Source organism: Lucilia sericata, unplaced genomic scaffold (genome assembly GCF_015586225.1).
Source record: "Lucilia sericata isolate MDLA Ls3-8-SP2 unplaced genomic scaffold, ASM1558622v1 Contig000940F_arrow, whole genome shotgun sequence".
NCBI classification, from domain to species: domain Eukaryota; kingdom Metazoa; phylum Arthropoda; class Insecta; order Diptera; family Calliphoridae; genus Lucilia; species Lucilia sericata.
In genome coordinates this window covers 110,804-130,000 of record NW_023994926.1, presented here as the reverse complement: position 1 = coordinate 130,000, position 19,197 = coordinate 110,804, and the positions used below count along the sequence as shown (strand labels likewise).

General features: G+C 27.1%; 1 protein-coding gene across 1 annotated transcript in view; it reads left to right on the top strand.

Moving 5' to 3' along the window:
* LOC119609146 (roundabout homolog 2-like) overlaps nucleotides 1-19,197 on the top strand; it is a gene marked incomplete at its 3' end in the record, with an annotated part of 186,598 nt that overhangs the window by 62,205 nt on the left and 105,196 nt on the right. Inside the window, exon 2 of the mRNA XM_037963860.1 lies at nucleotides 1,017-1,080. The remainder of the gene's footprint in view (nucleotides 1-1,016; nucleotides 1,081-19,197) is intronic.

The following is a 19,197-nucleotide window of genomic DNA, read 5'->3' as shown; positions in this document are numbered from 1 at the left end:
AACATTATAACTTTATAACTTTATAACTTTATAACTTTATAACTTTATAACTTTATAACTTTATAACTTTTTAACTTTATAATTTTATAACTTTATAACTTTATAGCTTTATAATTTTATAACTTTATAACTTTATAGCTTTATAACTTTATGACCTTATAATTCACTGTGGAAAGCTTTAGTCCTTTAGCTCGTCCCGTTTGGATAATTTGCATTTATAACAAACAATTTAGTAGACTGTGATTATCCCTCATAAACTAACTCCCTCTAACTGCGGGCGTAAGCATGTACGTATAAACGTGGAGCATGTCAATCTAAAATATTACAAAGTTTAAGTACTTTTCTTATTGTAGGAGCTAAAAATCTAGTTGAAGTTGCTGTTTACTAACATTGGCATTACAAAAACAGGGAAAGGGTTCAAAATTTAGATGAATTTGCTGATGATGCTCTCGCGCTGCTGCTCGCCATGTGTTGTGCTTATGTGTTAAAATTACAATTTAATATTTTTACTTAAACGTTTTACTATAGAATTCTGGGATTTACTTGCAATTGTTGGAAAAACGATATGTCTTTTTCCTTCAACTTCATGGGGGTTTATATGAATGATGTTTAAATGTTTTTGTTTTATTTGTTTCATTTCGTAGTATAACTTGTAGTAGTAGTAGGAGTAGTAGAGTTAAGTATATTGTTTGTAATTATTATTTCTTAGAAAAATAATTAAAATGTTAATAAGTTAAAGAGTTCCTTTTACGAAACAACAAAAAATAACTAAAAAGTAAAATAAATATAGAAAAGAAAAATACAAAAGTAAAATTAAAATTAAAACAAAAGAGATTTTTAAATTGAAATTGTTAAGAAATTGTTGAAAATTGCGAAAATGAAAAACTTTCATTACAAAGTAAGGGGTTAGCATTAAAATAACGATTATAAGTAAGCATTATAATTTAGAATTCAAATTTTGCTGAATTTGAAACATTTTAATATAATTTTTTAATTTCAATATGTTTTCTTTGCAGATTTTATCGCTGACTAGAGAAAATCAACAGGATTTTAGAAATTGAAGGACTCTTAAGACAACAGGTAAATATTACTTTTAAATGATCTATTCCTAATAAATATTAAATCAAGATCCCATGATCATGAACTTATAGATCAACCTTATAACTTTATAACTTTATAAATTTATAACTTCATAACTTTATTACTCTTTAACTTTATAACTTAATCCCATTATAACTTCTTATTTATGTTTATTAAATTTTCTGCTTTTATCCTTAATTTTAGCAAACTTTTTTTCAAAGTTCAAGGTTTTTCTTTATTTAATATTAGCAAAATTTGCCATAACCATTGATTTTCAAAATTTAATTTAATATTTTCATTTAAAAGTCTATCTATCTTTCTAATGCTAAATATAAACAGCCTTTTTCTATTTCTCATTAAAAATGAAAAAAAGAAAACATGTTACACATTGCTGAGCACAAAATTTCTAAACCATAAAACCAACAAACTGAAAAAAAGGATGTCAAAAGGACCTTTGTAAACAGAAATGTTTAACAACAATGAATTTATTTATGCGAATTATTTTAGAAATTTCTATTATATAAAAAAATAAAACAACTACATTAATATAACATTAAAAAGGTTACAAAAACATTATATTTTGTTTGTAAAATGAACATTTTGTTTGTAAAATGAATTTACTAAAGAATTAAAACAAAAAATAAATCTAAAACATAAAACAAATTAGATATTACATTACAAAGCACATGAAGCATAAACTAGCAACAGCATTAAAAAAAGGACACAGATAAAATATTTTTTATATAAAATAAATTTAATAAAAATGTCGTTTCTATCAAAATCAAGTTGATTTAATTCGCAGGATTATTTTGAATTTAAACTAAAATCAAACATAAAGAAAAATGATTATGACAGATTTGTGTGCAAAATACACAGTTTTGTAATTTTTGCAAATAGATTCTTAAAAATGTTTTATCTAATTGGTATTGGTATGAAGTTCTTTTTTTAAATGTTTCTCAAGTACTGATCAAATAATTAACAAGTATATGTGGATGTAATTCAGGATCATATGAGTATCAATACAGCAATGCTCTCACTAACTATGTTGGAAAACAAAATTTAACCAGATTATATTGAAATACTAATAAAAACGAAAACAACTTTGCCAGCATGTCATCCAGCCAAGATTCTGACAGCAGCAGATTACAAACCAGATTTAAGATGCCAAAACTGCAACACAGATAGAGATCCCAAACACTCCAGGGAAACCATAGCAATAATAAAAGCTGATAAGATTATATAAATGTTCAAAGTACGAAAAACAAAGAAACAAAATGTTATTTTTTCTCGCAAAAAATAACAGATGATAATAAGCAACGCCCTTATTCTTCGTATAGGGCTTTTAAATTAAGCCTAAAAGCCGGGAATAAATTTAAACAATATAAACACGATCATGCAGCGGCTTAGAAGATCAAGTCTGTACAAGTTTAAAAACTTAATGCTGTTGTATCGACAATTGTAATTTGCTGAGTTTTACACCATTTATAAGGAATGGTTTGTTGAAGTATATGGGGCCTAAAGAAAACCCTTCAAACATTTAGAAGACAAAACTATTGCGCATCACCCCAGACGCCACGTCAGAAACACTTCTGGACGGTTGTCAGACGAGAACGCACATTTTACAAAAACAAAATACATTGATTTCGAATTTTCGTCTTCTAGAAATACACTTTTAAGTTTCTTCCGGATGATAGTTAGAAGAGTCCATCCATTTGCTTAAACAAAAAACATTGACTGTTGAATTTTTTTCATCTGGAAGTATACGTTTTAGTGACTTCTCTATGAGAGTTGGGTGAGAACACACATTTTACAATAACAAAATACATTGTTTCCTAATTTGTATCTTCTTGATTTGTATGTTTATGTCACTTCTGGAAGACAGTTTGAAGAGTGTTCACATTAATGTTGTATTTTATTCATCTGGAAGTGTGGATTGTAGTCACTTCTGGACGATTGTCAGACGAGAGCACACATTTTACAAAAACAAAATACATTGATTTCTAGTTTTCGCCGTCTGGAAGTATACTTTTAGGTTACTTCCGGATGATAGTAAAAAGAGTACAAAAACAAAAAAATATAAATACTCCATTTTTTTAGCGTGAACGCGAAAAAAATAAAAATAAATAATGCAGAAATTTTGCTAAGTTCAGTGATGTTTTGCGTTTTGTCCAGTCATCTTCAGTTTTAATTATTCATTGTAAAACTTAAATGAGTTATTGAGTTTAATGTTCATAGAAAAATAGTGTAATTAATATATTGTAAATCTTAAGAAAAAAAAAACAATATGACAGTGTTGTGTTAAAAGTAAACTGTTAATAAACATTTAAGAAGGTTTTGTTAATTGGTGAAGTTTATTAAATTAAATAAATAAAATTGAAAAGTAAGTTGTAATATTTTACATTAAAATAGTACTATATTTTAGGAATAAGTTAACAACTCTAAACGGCTTCCATTTCCATTATTTTTAAACGAAGTCTAATATGTTTAATTAAAAATGTTTTTATATAAAATTTCGTCTCTCTCTTAATTGGTTTAGGAGTTATAAGCATTTAAAGACTTTTTCAAGTTGTAAGTTTCGGCTTTCATTTGATGAATATTGCATTTTTAACCTATTTAGATTTATTTGAGTTAAATCTTAACTTTCAATATTTTTTAAACTATTAGCGCGTTTAGGTCCTTTTTCTAGATTACGTATGATCACTTTGAGCTAAAATTTTATTTGTATTTCATTATCGTAACCAAATACATTAAAATTTTTACTTAAAGTATTCAAACGCTATCTGGAATCATTATATTGAAATTAATACTACTGTTTTATACATAAATTATTTTTTGACTTGGGTCACTCGACACGAAATTGCCCATATAAGATATTTAATATTGAAAACAGATATTTTTAAACCCACCTTTTTTTAAATAAATACAATTTTATTAATTTTCATATAGCTTTGGATTTAATTATTCTAATTATAGGTACTTTTTTAGTTATTAACACCAGGTCTTTTTCAATGAGCTATCATATGATACTAATATTCTTAATATTGAGCATGCCGTTCCCAAGATATTACCTAAGTAGATAGTTTTTGAACGTGTATAACTCCTTAATTAGAAGAGAGCAAAATAGTATTGCAGTATTAGTGTCAAAAGCAATATCCCGTTTAGGGTCGTTAAGGTGTTTCTATCGTTAGTGACTGTAAATAATTTTAAAAATAATCCATGGCTTAGTAATTTCAGATCTTTATAGATGGTTTAATTCCAAGTTATTTAAAAAATGTTTATGAAAGGTAATGTTTTTATTGATTAAAAACAATAAATAAATAAATTAATTTTTAATTATTTTATTTTTTTAGAAAGTAGTAGCTAATATTGTACCCCCTATTAAAATACTTCTAACCGAATTAAAATATAAAAAAGGGATCTGGTAAGTTATATATGTCTTATTTCATCACGCGGTTCCATTAAAAATGTCGATTATTTGCAGAAAATGTAAAAAATGGATCTGAACGTTTAAATTTCGGTGGGAAATGTATTGATCATAAGAGAATCCTATTTTTATTGCTTCCTAAAGTATAACAGGTAATTTCAATAAATACAAAAGTATGTATGTATATTAAATATTAATTATAACATTATTTTTGTTTACTTCGTTGAAGGATTAATGCGTTCCAAAATATAACTCTTACAATTTGATGGATTGATCATAAAATTTATGAAGAACTACAAAAAGAGTCCAACGTTTTACAATTTTTGGAAGTATACCAGTCAACAGTTGGAATATTAATACAGATTTCCTGAAAATTATCTTATTATAAGGTAATAATTCTAAATTGTGGATACATATGTACATTAAACCGACTCACTCTGTATGGAAAGCAAAAACGTGCTTTTGTTACCTCTCTCAAAATTTACCTTGCTTTGTTTTATGATGATTCCGAAAATATTTAAAGTCTAGCGATGACCGTTCGTGAGCTGGACCAAATTAAAAAAGGTATTTTGGAATTATTTTTTTTAATTTTTGTTTGTTTTGAAACAAAATATCCAATACGGGGTATCGTTTAAAAGGTATTTTAAAGCCGCGTCCAATGATGTATTAATCATAAATAACCGTCTTTTTATAATTGTCATATTCCAAAATATTTAAAATTGTTAGGTTTTTCACTAAAAAAAAATAAAATGTATGCACAATTTTGCGCACCACTAGACTTGGCTTCAAAAAACCTTTCAAATGATACTACATACTATAATGGACAACACTTAACAGAAAATATTTTGGGTAACATCATATTACATAACAGCGAATATTATGAGGCACCATTTTTTGTGAGTCGGTCTAATGTACATACATATATTACTTTTTTTAAATTAGTTGTTAAATCAATTATTTTTCTACTATTTTAATTTCAATTATTTCAATAAAAACTATAAAATTTCATTTTATTTAGATTTATTTTTATAGATTTTATTTTGGTGAGTATACAAATAGAAGAAGAGAATACTCTTCTTCTAGAAGAAGAGAAAACTCATCTTCTAGAAGAAGAGAAAACTTATCTTCTAGAAGATAAGATAGGAACACTTCTAGATGATACTAAGTAGTCACTTCAAGAAGTGACTTCCTATTTACATCTAGAAGAGTCTTTGGCAATACCTTACTTCCAAGAGTCATCTAGAAGTTTCTTCTGGGGGTCTTCCAGAAGTATCTTCCACGTTACTCTTAGACGTTCCCCAGCTCGGCATCAGTTCTTCCCGACTGGTGACAAGAATTCGTATACTTCCGCAACATCGCTGGCGAGCTTTTAGCACGTTTGGAAGTTTCATACGGGTAACTTCCGCAATAGAAAATGTTTGTAGGGAAGCTTTTGGACTGCACAAGAGAAATTATAGCAAACAAATAATTTATAAGGTTATAAAGTTATAAAGTTATAAAGTTATAAAGTTACAAAGTTATAAAGTTATAAAGTTATAAAGATATAAAGTTATAAATTTATAAAGTTATAAAGTTATAAAGTTATAAAGTTATATTGTTTTTAAGTTATAAAGTTATAAAGTCATAAAGTTATAAAGTTATAAAGTTATAAAGTTATAAAGTTATAAAGTTATAAAGTTATAAAGTTATAAAGTTATAAAGTTATAAAGTTATAAAGTTATAAAGTTATAAAGTTATAAAGTTATAAAGTTATAAAGTTATAAAGTTATAAAGTTATAAAGTTATAAAGTTATAAAGTAATAGTCATAAAGTTTTTAAGTTCTAAAGTTATAGAGTTATAAGGATATAAAGTTATAAATTTATAGTTATAAAGTTTTAATGTTTTTAAGTTATAAAGTTATAGAGTTATTATTATATAAAGGTATAAAGTTATAAAGTTATAAAGTTATGAAGTTATAAAGTTATAAAGTTATAAAGTTATACAGTTATATAGTTATATAGTTATAAAGTTATAAAGTTATAAAGTTATAAAGTTATAAAGTTATAAAGTTATAAAGTTATAAAGTTATAAAGTAGTTATAAATTATAAAGTTATAAAGTTATGAAGTTATAAAGTTATATTGTTATAAAGTTATATAGTTATATAGTTATAAATTTATATAGTTATGAAGTTATAAAATTATAAAATTATAAAATTATAAAGTTATAAAGTTATAAAGTTATAAAGTTATAAAGTTATAAAGTTATAAAATTATAAAGTTATAAAGTTATAAAGTTATAAAGTTATAAAGTTATAAAGTTATAAAGTTATAAAGTTATAAAGTTTTAAAGTTATAAAGTTATAAAGTTATAAAGTTATAACGTTATAAAGTTATAAAGTTGTAAAATTGTAACTATATAAATTGTAAAGCTAATCAACCTTATAAATAGTTTATAACACCCAATATTTTACAAAACTAAATTGTGCCCCTGAAAACTAGTTTAAAGGCATTTTATACATTTCAAATCGCTTACGTACTTGCATTCAGACCACTGGAAACCATGTATGGTAACCTTGAAAAACTAAAATGTTGCACTTACTTACTATAGAAAAAAGACCACAAACATGTTTAAGGGGCATAACTTTAAGCGGTTCCATATGATTTGCCATACTCGTGACTTGTTACAGAAATGGTCCAATGAAAAAAGCAATAAAAGCAAAGGATAGATTTTTTTAGCAGCACCATGCCATTAACTGCAAAACGTGCTTTTGCAATTAAAATAAAATACTTTGAGATGAATAACATGCCACAAAGTGTGGCATACAATGCAACAAAGAGAATATGTAGTAGACTGCAAAACATATTAGCGGTGTTGATAGCTAAACGAATTTCCATTCCAAGAGGTCCAACTGATACTTGAACAACAGCAACAAATTTGCAACATTTATAGTCTTTTGCGTTTATAAACATTTAAACAACAATCATATAAAAATAATGAAATCATAGGACTGACAAACATTTGTGATCACAATAGCAGGCGTTATTAGTTAAATTGTAAATGAGGTGTGAAGTAGTTTTAATAATTCTTTTCATCACATACCCTGACACACGGCTTAAGTAGCAGGGGCGTGTTAAAGAAAGGGGTGTAATAAAAAGAAAGATTTTAATAACATCATTAGGTGTTAATAGCTTGATAGCTTTTCGACAGTAATTTCTTTTTCTAAAGAAATTACATTTGACCCTCCTCTCTATTTAGTTTGACAAACGCTCCTGTTTATCATAAACTCGTTTAATTTTAAACAACTGCATTTGTATATGCCCGTGTGTGCATTTTAATTTTATTATTACTTTAACAAATATTTGTTTTGTTAATTAAATATTTAGATAAATCATAAAATTATTAAACATTTTTTTTATTTTGTTATAAAAAAGCGGTTTGTTTTACTTTAATGTGAAAAAATAGTAAAAAAATTTTATTATCATTTTAATTTTTTTTCTTTGGAAAAAATATTTGATTTGTCGAGTCATTATTTTGTTCTAGTTGTATGTTAATTATTTAGTTAAGATTAAAAAACTGATATGAATGTTAAATATTGATGAATAATATTTATTTTAAATTTTGCCATAGTCCCCATGTCCTTCTTTCCCTGCTGTGATGTTTTCACCTCTCTATTCCTCTCCTTTACACCACTGTACCTTTTAATTCATTATCTTTTGGCATTATGATTAATAAATGATTAATGGCGCCTCGCTACTAAACATTCTGCCAAAAAAAACCTCTTCTGACACTTACGACCACGAAATCTCTAAACACAATCTGCTTACAGTCAAAAGAAACGAAAGAAAGAAATAAACATTCCACACAATAGAAATGAAACCTCCTCAATAACTTTGTATAAAAAACAACACATATCAATAAAATATAATCATAATTCATTAATGTCTTCTTTGAATGCATTGGAGAATAAAGAATGGAAAACCCCACTACAAAAGGCATTTGGTTGGAAAAAAGTATTAAAAAAATTCTTATCTTTTTTGATAGAAATTAACCAACAAAAAAAACTATTTCCTTTTATGACTAAAAAAAGCAAAAGATTTATAAACACATTTTTTTTCTTTATTATTAACTGACAATATTTGTTGAAAATTTATAATATTTTTGTTTGTTAAGCTTTCTTTTGTTTATTTATTTGTTTTTTTTTTAAATATACTTTGATTTTGTGTTAACTTTTTTTATCTGCTTAAAGTAGAAAAGGTGTATTTTATCACAATTTGTTGTAGGAACGTTTAATAGGTGGAAAAAAGGGCGTTTTAGTAATCTATCATTTTTAGTGTGACTTTTATATGACAGTTAACTTTTAAGTTGGGGAGGATTTGAGTGCAGTGGTGCTGCATTTTTCACTTTTTAAAGTGCATTATCAACATAGTTATGTATAATGTCATAAAATAAATGAAATTTGGGTCAGTTTTTAGGTATTATTTATTTCATTTACTAATTTTCAAAGATTTTTTTATACAACTAACATTACATCATAACAAACTTCTTCCTAGTCCCACCTATTCTATACTTAGAAAAACATTCTGAACATTTTACTTCACATGTACCAATGTCATTAAAATAGAGTTATAAAGTTATAATGTTATAAAGTTATAAAGTTATAAAGTTATAAAGTTATAAAGTTATAAAGTTATAAAGTTATAAAGTTATAAAGTTATAAAGTTATAAAGTTATAAAGTTATAAAGTTATAAAGTTATAAAGTTATAAAGTTATAAAGTTATAAAGTTATAAAGTTATAAAGTATAAAGTTATAAATTTATACAGTTATAAAGCTATAAAGTTATAAAGTTATAAAGTTATAAAGTTATAAAGTTATAAAGTTATAAAGTTATAAAGTTATAAAGTTATAAAGTTATAAAGTTATAAAGTTATAAAGTTATAAAGTTATAAAGTTATAAAGTTATAAAGTTATAAAGTTATAAAGTTATAAAGTTATAAAGTTATAAAGTTATAAAGTTATAAAGTATACAGTTATACAGTTATACAGTTATAAAGTTATAAAGTTATAAAGTTATAAAGTTATAAGTTATAAAGTTATAAAGTTATAAAGTTATAAAGTTATAAGTTATAAAGTTATAAAGTTATAAAGTTATAAAGTTATAAAGTTATAAAGTTATAAAGCTATAAAGCTATAAAGCTATAAAGTTATAAAGTTATAAAGTTATAAAGCTATAAAGTTATAAAATTATAATGGTATAAAGTTATAAAGTTATAATGGTATAAAGTTATAAAGTTATAAAGTTATAAAGTTATAAAGCTATACAGTTGTAAAGTTATAAAGTTATAAAATATAAAGTTATAAAGCTATAAAGTTATAAATTTATAAAGTTATAAAGCTATAAAGCTATAAAGCTATAAAGTTATAAAGTTATAAAGTTATAAAGTTATAAAGTTATAAAGTTATAAAGTTAATAAAGTTATAAAGTTATAAAGTTATAAAGTTATAAAGTTATAAAGTTATAAAGTTATAAAGTTATAAAGTTATAAAGTTATAAAGTTATAAAGTTATAAAGTTATAAAGTCATAAAGTCATAAAGTTATAAAGTTATAAAGTTCATAAAGTCATAAAGTTATAAAGTTATAAAGTTATAAAGTTATAAGTTATAAAGTTATAAAGTTATAAGTTATAAAGTTGATCAAGTTATAAAGTTATAAGTTATAAGTTATTAAGTTATAAAGTTATAAAGTTATAAAGTTATAAAGTTATAAAGTCATAAAGTCATAAAGTTATAAGTTATAAAGCTATAAAGTTATAAATTTATAAAGTTATAAAGTATAAAGCTATAAAGCTATAAGTTATAAAGTTATAAAGTTATAAAGTTATAAAGTTATAAAGGTTATAAAGTTATAAAGTTATAAAGTTATAAAGTTATAAAGTTATAAAGTATAAGTTATAAGTTATCAAGTTATAAAGCTTATAAAGTTATAAGTATAAAGTTATAAAGTTAGATAAGTATAAGGTATAAGTTATAAGTTATAACGTTATAAAGTTCATAAGTCATAAAGTTTATTATAAGTCATAAAGTTATAAGTTATACAGTTATAAAGTTATAAAGTTATAAAGTTATAAAGTATAAGTTATAAGTTATAAGTTATTAAGTTATAAAGTTATAAAGTTATAAAGTTATAAAGTTATAAGTTATAAAGTTATTAAGTATTAAGTTATTAAGTTATTAAGTTATTAAGTTATTAAGTTATTAAGTATTAAGTTATTAAGTTATTAAGTTATTAAGTTATTAAGTTATTAAGTTATTAAGTTATTAAGTTATTAAGTTATTAAGTTATTAAGTTATTAAGTTATTAAGTTATAAAGTTATAATAGTATAAAGTTATAAAGTTATAATGGTATAAAGTTATAAAGTTATAATTTGATCCTTTTTTATATTATTGTTCCTTTCTTTTTACTTCAAATAAAACGTCCTTTTCTAGGCTCTTTAAATCTCCTGGCATTTCTATTTTTTTTTTTTAAAGCTAAAATTTTTTGTTCATCTTCGAAAAGCCATTTTCCAATTGTGCCATCGTCTGTGGATTTCACTTAAAAACAAATGATATTTTTGTTGGTTCTTTGCCAAAAATGTTTATTTAATAAAGACCAAGATGGAGCATTTAAAAAAAAATATAGTCACAATTTACATTATTATATGTTTTTTTTCTTTCTAACTCTATCTCTATAACATTCAACAAAAAAGACAAAGCTAATTTCTTTTATTTACATTATTTACACACATAAAGAGTTTTGAAAATGTCACAAACTTTTTGTTGAATTTTCCAGAAAAATCGCAAAAAAAAAGAAGAAAAATATTTTAAACAAGATGTTCACATACAAAACTTTTCATAAAATCCTGATGCAACCACAATGATGAAGAGGAGTAAGTTGCAATTAGGGATGCCAAACGGGAATTCCCGATTCCCGAAAATCCCGGGATTTTCGGGATTTGAAAGTACCGAAAACCGGGATTTTAAAAATGAAATCCCGGGAAATTTCGGGATTTTAAAATCCCGAATTTTTAAGTATTTTTCCGCTATTTTATACATTATAAAGTACTAAATAAGAGAATTTTAAAAGTTTTTGGACTTAAGATGACTCTACTAACTTACAAGCTGAAATATCAAAAAAAAAAAAAAAGTAAGAGTGCTATATTCGGCTATGCCGAATATACTTTTCTATAAACATCAGGGTGATATTACTCATCAAATTTACTGATAGGATCTTATATGAGAGGTAGGGTGAATCATTGACCGTTTTTATAAAATTTTTCATAATTTTTTTAGACCAATTTTGGTTCATACACTTTCCGGTAGGAAGATTTACGTTCCTATAAAAGTTTCTTAGCTTTTGGCGAGTAAGAAATTTACTTATCTCAAATTTCATCTCTACACTCGTACTTGTAAGCCAGTAATGAGCGTTAAAGTATTTATCTGGATGGGACCTTATGTAGGGGTAGGGTCAATTATGGACCGAAACACATAAAACTTGGTAGAGAGATTTTGACTCGCATGAAACATATGTGTATCGAATTTCATCGCTATACTTTTTTAAGCCAGTAATGAGCGTTAAAGTCATTTTTTTAACGGGACCTTATATGGGGGTAGGGTCAATTATGAACCGACCCACATAAAATTTGGTAGAGAGGTTTTGGCTCGTCAGGGATTTACTAATATCAAATTTCATTGCTATACTAAATAGGCATAGATACTATCGGATATATAAAATAACAAGTACGAAATTATAGGCGGGCGAGGCCGACCATACAACCATATACACCAGTTATGAGAGTAAAATGTAATTTAGTTTTCATAATAAATGTATACCTCGCCTCCGATATATTCTAGCACTTTATTGTTAAAAAACTATTTTTCTGAAATATGCTTGGGGGAAGGACGCCATCGTATGAGTCGATCCTCATAAAATTTGGAGGGCGAATTTACGATTACATAAAATGTTTTATGCTGAATTTCATTGCGACAGTTCTCTTTTTAAGCGAATTGTGGACACTAATTCTTTTTTAAAGCTGTGTTTTGTATGGGGGCTCGGATCAAATGCTCGATCATTTCAAATTTCATCAGCGTATTTTAGGACAGTATAAAACAAAAGCACTACTCCGGAGAAACCCAATATACCATCCCTACTAAGGGTATAAAAAGGGCAATAAATAGGCATTGATACTATCGGATATATATAATGGAAGTCAACCTGTCAATAAGATGGCGAGAAGATAATTCCCTTGGTTAGTGAACACGGAATATAAGGTGGAGGAGATATAGGTGCAGTACAGGTGCTCTATGTAGCCTCGTATGGATCCCCATTACACATACTATTTAAATATTATTTGGAAACCATTGTAAATTTGGATATCATGGGTATTATTTTAGGTTTTTATTCTACTATTCAGTGCCTGGGATGGAAAGATTTTTATTCTAAGTATGTACTTTGAATTAATTTGTTTTTCTTTTCACAAAATGCTTATTGGAAAGTAAACACCTACTAAGAGTATTCATATTGCAATATGAAATAAAACATTTTATTTTTGTCGGTAAATTATTAAGATTTTTTGATTTTTTTTATATTTTTCGGGATTTAGAAATCCCGAAAATCCCGGGATCCCGATATCGGGATTCCGGGATTTATTTAAAATTCCCGAATCCCGGGATTTCTAAAAACCAGTCCCGATTGGCATCCCTAGTTGCAATGGGTTTTTTTGTTGTGTATAATTTCGGTTGACCCATGTTTAAGAAGAAGGGGAAAAAAACAACGTAAAAATATAACAGACTACACTTCATTATTTATATTGGAAAATTATAGAGTTGCGCACATTTACCACTTACAACAAACAACGCAGACAACAACAAAAAGTATAAAATAAGACAACAAGATTGTGGCATGTTTAAGGCCGCAACATCTTAACCGCAACTTGAAAACATTAAATAACAAAGAACAAACAGGGAAAAAAAGCAACAAAAACGGCAAAATTTCTTAAATTTATATTCGCCGAGTTGAGCCAATTACACACAGAAATATTAGGGGTATTCAAAAAACTTGGAAATTAGTACTAACTAAGCCTAAATTCTTAAACTTATTACCTTCCTCTAAACCTCCCTATTCTTTTAATATACAGCTTTAAGAAAGTTCTTTTTTCATTCTTTAAATTGTTTTAATTTACCACAAAACATGTTGCAACATGTCTTTTGTTTTAAAAGCGTAAAGAAACAGATTTCCATTACTTTAACATGTATTTTTTTTTTTGGAGAATTTTTTAATACTTTTAATTTTGCATAAATTTTCTGCTTAAAAGTGTCATTAAAATGTGTTTAAAAGTTTGCTTAACACCACAACATTTCGGCAACAGACAACAAACAACATCTTGTGTAGTTCTTCAGTTTTTCTTTATTACTCATTTATTTCTCTCTGTGTAGTTTTAAAAATTTTGAAAATTTGAAAAAGCAAATTTTGTATTTTATGTTTGTGTGTTTTTTTTATGATCAAATTAAATACAACTGTTTTATTTTATTAGCTAAAAGAGTTTTTGTGGTTTTGTAGCACAAGTGTGGGGGTTTTATGCTTGATTTACTTGACATGCTGTAGTGCAAGTTGCAGTGGTTAATTGGCTTGAAATTGTTGGAAGTTCTTTAATTATTAAAAAAAAAGTTTAACAGATACTTTCTCAGATCTTAAAAGGGAAGAATAGTTGCTGGACCACAATCTATGTATGTTGTATCAATATCGATTAACCCACATCTGTCTGTCCGTCCGCAAATTTCCGGAACAACCCATTAAACTATTGCCAAAAATAATTTTAATTAAAAAATTAATAAATTTATTTGAATTAAAAACAAATACAAGTTTTTATATTCTTAGTCATTTTTCTAAATCTAAGAAAAAACTCATTAAGCAATTCGAAAAAGTCACTTTCTCCCATATGTTAATCCAAGAAAATCGTAATTTTCAATTACAAATTTTTAAACAAAATTTTAAAGTCATTCTTACACACACACCTGAGATGTAAGTTTTATAACTTTTTAACTAAAAAAAATACAAAACCCTCCGCTTTTTTATTACTTTGATCAAACTCATATGTTCCTTCGAAACTCTTGCACCCTAGAGTACTATTTTCTAATAGGTATTATACAGTTGTAATGATATTTGTAACAAACTTACATAGTCTATATTATAGTATATATTCTAGTCTATAGTCTAGTCTATAGCCTAGCATAGTCTATAGTCTAGTCTATAGTCTAGCCTATAGTGTAGTCCATAGGCTAGTCTAGTCGATAGTCTAGTCTATAGACAAGTCGATAGTATAGTCGATATTCTAGTCTATAGTGTAGTCTATAGTGTAGTCTATAGTGTAGTCTATAGTGCAGTCTATAGTGTAGTCTATAGTCTAGTCTATAGTCTAGTCTATAGTCTAGTCTATAGTCTAGTCTATAGTCTAGTTTATAGTCTAGTCTATAGTCTAGTTTATAGTCTAGTCTATAGTCTAGTCTATAGTCCAGTCTATAGTCTAGTCTATAGTCTAGTCCATAGTCTAGTCTATAGTCTAGTCTATAGTCAAGTCTATAGTCTAGTCTATTGTCTAGTCTATAGTCTAGTCTATAGTCTAGTCTATAGTCTCGGCTATAGTCTAGTCTATAGTCTCGGCTATAGTCTAGTCTATAGTCTAGTCTATATTCTAGTCTATAGTCTAGTCTATAGTCTAGTCTATAGTCTAGTCTAGTCTATAGTCTAGTCTATAGTCTAGTCTATAGTCTAGTCTATAGTCTAGTCTATAGTCTAGTCTATAGTCTAGTCTATAGTCTAGTCTATAGTCTAGTCTATAGTCTAGTCTATAGTCTAGTCTATAGTCTAGTCTATAGTCTAGTCTATTGTCTAGTCTATAGTCTAGTCTATAGTCTAGTCTATAGTCTAGTCTATAGTCTAGTCTATAGTCTAGTCTATAGTCTAGTCTATAGTCTAGTCTATAGTCTATAGTCTAGTCTAGTCTAGTCTATAGTCTAGTCTATAGTCTAGTCTATAGTCTAGTCTATAGTCTAGTCTATAGTCTAGTCTATAGTCTAGTCTATAGTCTAGTCTAGTCTATAGTCTATTCTAAGTCTATAGTCTAGTCTATAGTCTAGTCTATAGTCTAGTCTATGTCTAGTCTATAGTCTAGTCTATAGTCTAGTCTATAGTCTAGTCTATAGTCTAGTCTATAGTCTAGTCTATAGTCTAGTCTATAGTCTAGTCTATAGTCTAGTCTATAGTCTAGTCTATAGTCTAGTCTATAGTCTAGTCTATAGTCTAGTCTATAGTCCTAGTCTATAGTCTAGTCTATAGTCTAGTCTATAGTCTAGTCTATAGTCTAGTCTATAGTCTAGTCTATAGTCTAGTCTATAGTCTATTCTAGTCTAAGTCTATAGTCTAGTCTATAGTCTATTCTATAGTCCTATGTCTATAGTCTAGTCTATAGTCTAGTCTATAGTCTAGTCTATAGTCTAGTCTATAGTCTAGTCTAAAGTCCTAGTCTATGTCTAGTCTATAGTCCTAGTCTAGTCTATTCTAGTCTATAGTCTAGTCTATAGTCTAGTCTATAGTTCGTATCTACTAGTCTATAGTCTATTCTAGTCTATAGTCTAGTCTATAGTCTATTCTAGTCTATAGTCTAGTCTATAGTCTATTCTAGTCTATAGTCTAGTCTATAGTCTAGTCTATAGTCTAGTCTATAGTCTAGCCTATAGTCTAGTCTATAGTCTAGTCTATAGTCTAGTCTATAGTCTAGTCTATAGTCTAGTCTATAGTCTAGTCTATAGTCTAGTCTATAGTCTAGTCTATAGTCTAGTCTATAGTCTAGTCTATAGTCTAGTCTATAGTCTAGTCTATAGTCTAGTCTATAGTCTAGTCTATAGTCTAGTCTATAGTCTAGTCTATAGTCTAGTCTATAGTCTAGTCTATAGTCTAGTCTATAGTCTAGTCTATAGTCTAGTCTAGTCTAGTCTAGTCTAGTCTATAGTCTAGTCTATAGTCTAGTCTATAGTGTAGTCTAGTCTATAGTCTAGTCTATAGTCTAGTCTATAGTCTAGTCTATAGTCTATAGTCTATAGTCTAGTCTATAGTCTATTCTAGTCTAGTCTATAGTCTAGTCTATAGTCTAGTCTATAGTCTAGTCTATAGTCTAGTCTATAGTCTAGTCTATAGTCTAGTCTATAGTCTAGTTTATAGTCTAGTCTATAGTCTAGTCTATAGTCTAGTCTATAGTCTAGTCTATAGTCTAGTCTATAGTGTAGTCTATAGTGTAGTCTATAGTGTAGTCTATAGTCTAGTCTATAGTCTAGTCTATAGACTAGTCTATAGTCTAGTCAATATTCTAGTCTATAGTCTAGTCTATAGTCTAGTCTATAGTCTAGTCTATAGTCTAGTCTATAGTCTAGTCTATAGTCTAGTCTATAGACTAGTCTATAGTCTAGTCTATAGTCTAGTCTATAGTCTAGTCTATAGTCTAGTCTATAGTCTAGTCTATAGTCTAGTCTATAATCTAGTCTATAGTCTAGTCTATAGTCTAGTCCATAGTCTAGTCTATAGTCTAGTCTATAGTCTAGTCTATAGTCTAGTCAATACTCTAGTCTATAGTCTAGTCTATACTCTAGTCTATAGTCTAGTCCATAGTCTAGTCTATAGTCTAGTCTATAGTCTAGTCTATAGTTTAGTCTATAGTCTAGTCCATAGTCTAGTCTATAGTATAGTCTATAGTTTAGCCTAGTCTATAGTCTAGCCTAATCTATAGTCTAGCCTAGTCTATAGTCTAGCCTAGTCTATAGTCTAGCCTAGTCTATAGTGTAGTCCATAGTGTAGTCTATAGTCTAGTCTATAGTCTAGTCGATAGTCTAGTCTATTGTGTAGTCTATATCTAGTCTATAGTCTAGTCTATAGTCTAGTCTATAGTCTAGTCTATAAAGCATATACATATGTTTTTAGTTAAAAATTTTTAATGTTAATTAGCGGTAACGATACATAATGAACTGATGAAGGTTATCATAAAGTCGGCTATGCTTAACTATTACCTTATTTGATATCAATTCTTTCCTTTATTTAATAAATTCTCCCTAAAATGGTTTAAAACTAAACTAGTTTCCTTTCTATAGCTGTATCTATTTATAAAAAAAAAAAAACGAAAACAAAAACTCACAATTACATCCTCATATGGCATCTACCAAACTTCTTCTTTACTATAATATCTACCTACAAAAGATGCTTATTCATTTGATTTACCTTGTTTATCTTAAAAGTATAATAGTCTTCTATCTTTAAAAACAAAGGAATCCTACAAAAAACAATAAACCTGAAACAAACCTTCCTGCCACTTATGGCAACGGGTGAAGAAGCAGAGAAACCATGTAAAAGGTTTTCACTGGAATATACTGATTTGGAAAAGGAAATGCGTCACTAGTTTTTTGTTTTCTTTTTCTCTGCCTCTGGTATCATTCGCCATGACATTCAGCCAACAACTCTTATAAATAATTTAGGTGTTTGTTGGTGTTTTAACAACGGTAATAAGCAATTTCTTCTTTCTTTTACAGTTGTTGTTGTTGTTGTTTACTTTAGGTTCCTTTGCTGCTTCAGGAAATGTATCTTCTAAGTCCCGCTTGTGTTTTACTGAAATCTCATATATACATAGGTATACATACATAGTCTTATTGTGGACAGACCGTGTTATAACAAAAGTAAAATTCACTAGAGATTGTGCAAAGTGAACGGTGGTAATGAAGAAGGAAAACGGGTGACAATTGAACGGCTCGAAGGACCATGTAAATGCTATAAACACAACGCTCAAATTTAATAAATTTAAAAAATCCTTTTTTTCATTTTTTATTCTACGGATTTGTGAGGAGTTTGAAGGACCACAATTATTCATTAAAAAGTTTAATACTATAAACTATTCGGCTCGTAGGACCATTTTGTTCAGCTAGCGAACACACTTTGTTTTTATGGAATAAAAGATTTTCTCAACCGATATACATATGTCTTTTCTAAACCACTGTCGTTCATCAACATGCCATTTTATTTACCTTCAACGCAAAGTGCCAAAGATACAGCCACTAAACTAAAAGGTGTTTTCCTCTAGAATAAAAAGCATCCGGCATTTGTTGTAACATGAAAATTACAAGGAAATACGCACAATTTAGAGAAGCAACATAACAGAAAAACTGTGTTTAACAGAATCTTTCATTCTTTTAAAATAAAGTAAAATAAAGAGAATAAATTCCACATCAACAACAACTAATATATGGCACAATTTATATACATTTTTTATTCAAATGAAATTCATAAAACTGCAAAAAGATTATTTTATTTTTTTTTTTTTCGTTTTTGTATTTCATTATAACTAAACAGCTGGAGCAGAAGAAAGAAATATTAAACTCAATGTAGGTGGAATTTTGTTTTAATAACCGCTATTTAAACATTGTTTTTTGTTTCAGGCTGAAAGAAGAAATATTATTTGCAGGAAATTGGCCACTTTATAAGCGGAAAAAATGTATTTATAATACAAAAAAAGGCAGGGATATGAAGAAATAAAACAAAAATAAAATAAATAAAACAAAAAAATAATTTGCATAAAATACTAATAATTGTGTGGATGAATATCGATAAATTTCAATACAAAATAATAAATTATATTAT